Source organism: Cervus canadensis, chromosome 12 (genome assembly GCF_019320065.1).
Source record: "Cervus canadensis isolate Bull #8, Minnesota chromosome 12, ASM1932006v1, whole genome shotgun sequence".
Classification (NCBI taxonomy): Eukaryota; Metazoa; Chordata; class Mammalia; order Artiodactyla; family Cervidae; genus Cervus; species Cervus canadensis.
In genome coordinates, this window is record NC_057397.1 from 48,143,623 (window position 1) to 48,148,375 (window position 4,753).

The following is a 4,753-nucleotide window of genomic DNA, read 5'->3' on the forward strand; positions in this document are numbered from 1 at the left end:
AAGAATATGCAATGGGAAAAGGACAGTCTCTTAAATAAGGTGTGTCAGTGAAACTGGATATCCACATGCAAAAGCATGAATCCAGATCTTTATCCTATCACAGTCATAAAAACTAACTCAAAACAACTCAAAATGGATTATACACTTAAGTGTAAGACCTGAAGTCATAAAACACCCACATGAAAACAAAGGGGGGGAAATCTTTGACATTGGTCTTGGTAATGACTTTTTGGATATAACATCAAAAGCAGAGGCAACAGAAGGAAAAATAAATAGGTGGATCTATATCAAACTAAAAATCTTCTGTACAACAAAGGAAATCATCAGATCTTTTTGGATGTCTCCGACTATGGCTGTCTTTGTGAGCTGTAATAGTCAGGCATATGGAACTGGGGAAAACTGCTTTTGCTTTTCTTTATTTTAGCTAGCTTGGTTGGGTGAAGTCCCTGCATTACCAGTGTTTGGAGATGGAACAAATGTCATTCCAGCCATTCACATCCTTGATCTAGCAGGAGTGATCTAGCAGAACATCATAGACCACGTGCCGAAGCTCCACTACCTGGTGGCTGTGGACGAGTCAGTTCACACCCTGGAAGACTTTGTCAAGTGCATCAGTAAAAGTACTGGCCCTGGGAAAATCCAGAAAATACCCAAGGAAAATTCTTTCCTAACCAAGGACTTAACACAAGAGAATATTGACCACTTACTGGTCAATTTGAGGATGGAAGCACTCTTTGTGAAGGAGAAATTTAACATTCGATGGTTCTCCCAAGCCGGATTTGTGGAAACCATCAACAGCATCCTCAAAGAGTACAAGCAAAGCAGAAGATTACTGCCGCTCAAGATTTGCATTCTCGGCCCTCCAGCGGTGGGAAAATCCAGCATTGCCGAAGTTTTAGCCAAATACTATAAACTGCACCACATTAAATTGAAGGAGGTCATTTCTGAAGCCATAGCGAAACTGGAGGCAATCATTACACCTAAGGATGTAGTGGAAGGAGGAGAAGAAGAAGGTGAAGAGGAGGAAGAGGAGGATAACGTGGAAGATGCCCAGGAGCTCTTGGAGGGCATCAAGGAAAGCATGGACCAGAACGCAGGTCACCTGGAAGATCAATATATTATTAGATTTATGAAAGAAAAGCTAAAATCCATGCCTTGCAGGAATCAAGGTTACATTTTGGATGGATTCCCAAAGACCTATGATCAGGCCAAAGACCTGTTCAGCCAGGATGAGGAGGAGGAGGAAGAAGGCAGAGGCAAAATGTTTCCCTATGATAAATTAATCATACCTGCTTGTGATGAAGCTTCTGGAAGCAGAGACATCAGAGAAGAGTATCCTCAAGGATGGATATATACTGTTTGCCTGAGGCAGGAACACGAAAAGCCAGAGGAATGGGTTCTCTTAGGTTTCCCATTAATTTATGTACTTGCCTCCAAAAAGGTTAAAAAGTAAAGTCAACTGGTCTAAATAAGCGCATCTGTCCAGTTTATGAGACTTTAGCACTTCTGGGCGATAGGCTTTCATTGTAAACCCCATGGTAAATCCTCCTGTTTTCCCTGAGGCAGCTGGATAAAATTCAGCTCAACCCACCATCTGCCATGTAACAGGCACGACATGCGATGGGAGCTTATTGAGCTTCTCCATGAGCTTAGGAGACAGGAATTACTCCCATGCTTACCGGATCCAGAGCCTGAAGTCCAGAGACTGATCCAAGCCCTCTTTGCTGGTAAATGTGAGGGCTTGAATTCAGACTCATATCTTCTCATGCCACTGCCTCCAAAAACCAGAGCGAATGAAACCCCTCCCTAAGAGTTCGTGTGTTCCCTCGATGCGTCGGACGAGTTCCTCAAGGAGCGGGTGATGAACCTCCCGGAGAGCGTCGTGACAGGCACCCACTACAGCCAGGACCGCTTCCTCCGGGCTCTGAGCAACTACCGGGACATCAACACGGAAGACGAGACTGTCCTCAACTACTTCGACGAACTTGAAATCCACCCGATCCATATAGATGTAGGAAGACTTGAAGATGCTCAGAACAGACTTGCCATCAAACAGCTCATCAAGGAGGTCGGGGAGCCTCGCAATTATGGTTTAACGGATGAAGAAAAGGTGGAAGAGGAGCGGAAGGCTGCTGAGGAACGGCTGGCCAAGGAGGCCATGGAGGAGGCAGAGAGAGAGCACAAGGAGGCAGTGGAGACAGCCGAGAAGATCGCCCGCTGGGAGGAATGGAACAAACGACTAGAGGAAGTGAAAAGAGAAGAAAGAGAATTACTGGAGGCCCAGTCTATTCCCTTGAGAAACTATTTAATGACCTATGTTATGCCAACACTTATGCAGGGTCTGAATGAGTGTTGTAAGGTCAGACCTGATGATCCTGTTGATTTTCTGGCGGAATATCTTTTCAAGAATAATCCTGAAACGCAGTAAAACTTTAAAGATATCGTGCCATGTGCTTTACCGAGCTCAAGATGAGTTTAACATAGCAAATTGAAAAACTGCTTTAAATGCTTTTCTAGTTTTGGGGAAATTCGTTTTTTTCTTCCTGCAATCAAATATTTTATTAAGTAAAATCATAAAAAGCCCTATGGTAATGAGTCGCTATGTCATTATAAAAAAAAAAAAAAAAGGAAATCATCAGCAAAATCAAAAGGTAACTTACAGAATGGGAGAAAATATGTGCAAACTACATACCTTAAAGGTTAATATTTAAATATATAAGGAACACAGATAATGCAATAATAATAATAATATGAAAAAATGGGCAACGTACTGAATAGGAATTTTCCAAAGAAGAAATATAAATTGCCAACAAGCATATGAAAAGTTGTTCAGCACCACTATCAGTCAGGGAAATGCAAATCAAAGCCACAATGATTTATCATCTTACGTTACTGAAAAGATAACAGCAAATGTTGTGGAGAATGTAGAGTAAAGGGACTCCTACAAACTATTAGTGGCAATGTAAATTGGTACAACCATGAAAACTGTGGAGGTTGCTCAAAAAAAAAAAAAAAAAAAGAATTACCAGACATTTCAGCAATTCCATTCTGCATATATATCCATTTATATCTAAATGAAATAAAATCATTATTTTGAAGAGATAACTGCATTCTCATGTTTATGGTAGCATTAGTCATAATAGCCGAGATATAGAAACAACCTAAGGGTTTGTCCATGAATAAATGGATAAGGAAGATGTGACATAGACAGATAAATAGATCAGTTCATTTCAGTCACTCAGTGATGTCTGATTCTTTGCAACCCAATGGACTGCAGCACGCCAGGCTTCACTGTCCATCACCAATTCCTGGAGCTCACTCAAACTCATGTCCATCAAGTAGGTGATGCCCGCCAACTATCTCATTCTCTGTTGTCCCCTTCTCCTCCTGCCTTCAATCTTTCCCAGCAGCAGAGTCTAAATAAATAGATAGATGATAGCAGATACATAGACACATTAGAATATCATTCAGTCATGAGAAGGAAAGAAATCTTTCTCTTCGTGCAGCATGGATGACACAGAGGACATTATATTAAGCCAGACAGAAAGACAAATAATGTATGATCTCACTTGCACATGGATTCTAAAAAAAAATGAAAAATCATTGGAAGAGAACAGTGGTTACCAGGAGTTGAATGTAGGGTAAATAGAGAGATACTAGTCAATAACATAAGCTGAATAAATTCTAGGGATAATGTACAGCATGGCTACTACAGTTAATAATACTTCGTTTTACACTTGAAATTTACTAAGAGTAGACCTTAAGTATTCTCATCACATACACAAAAAGGTAAACTCCATGAGGGGATGAATGTGGTAATTAACCTGACTGTGGTAATCATTTCACAGGGTAAACGTATATCAAGTCATTATTTTGTACACTTTGAATATATAAACTTTTATTTATTAATTAATTGAGGTAAATAGGGAGTGCATTGGTAAAGAATCTGCCTGCCAGTGCAGAAGACACAAGAGATCCAGGTTTGATCCCTGGGTCAGGAAAATCCCCTGGAATAGGAAATGGCAACCCACTCTAGTATTCTTACCTGGAAAATTTCATGGACAGGGGAGACTAGAGGGCTACAGTCCATGGGGTGGCAATGAGTAGGACAGGACTGAGCAATGGAGAATACGCACATAATTACATACACCTCAATAAAGCTGAGGAAAAAGAAATAAAATATTTTCTAAATTAAAAAGGATGTTCTCTTGTTTTAAGAAAATTAATCTAAAAATCAATAGAAGCATGATATTTGGAAATTCTTCAATGATATAGAAATTGAATAACTCACTCTCCTGAATAACTCATGAGTTAAAGAGGAAATCACAAGAAAAGTATTAAAATGTTTTGAATTTATTTAAAAATGCTAATACATACTTCTGTCTAAAAAAGTAAAATTGGTAAATTATTAAACATTGATTGATTAAATGATAAAATTTAAAGAGTAAAAAGGCAATACATAAAATGGGAGAAGAAATAAAATGAGTCATGAAAATGAAATATACAGCAATGGAGAACACAGCCAATAAAAGTGTAATCTTTCTGTATGGTGACAAAAGTAGTCAAAGGTACAAGCTTTCAGTTACAAGGTAAATTAGTACCATGATGTAAAGTACAACATGATAAATACAGTTCATGCTGCTGTATGTTTTATATGAAAGTTAAGAGAGTATATCTTGAGTTCTCATCACACACACAAAAAGTGTTTCTTGGTTTTTTTTTTTTTTTTTTTTGGTATCTATATGAGATGCTA

The 4,753-nt window shown here is 39.0% G+C and overlaps 1 pseudogene across 1 annotated transcript; it reads left to right on the forward strand.

Annotated features, from left to right (window-relative positions):
* Nucleotides 1-349: 349 nt before the first annotated feature.
* LOC122450943 lies at nucleotides 350-2,607 on the forward strand (annotated as a pseudogene). The gene is made up of 3 exons (XR_006272278.1): nucleotides 350-361; nucleotides 425-1,226; nucleotides 1,812-2,607. The product of XR_006272278.1 is annotated as an adenylate kinase 7-like (transcript).
* The last annotated feature ends 2,146 nt before the right edge of the window (nucleotides 2,608-4,753 follow it).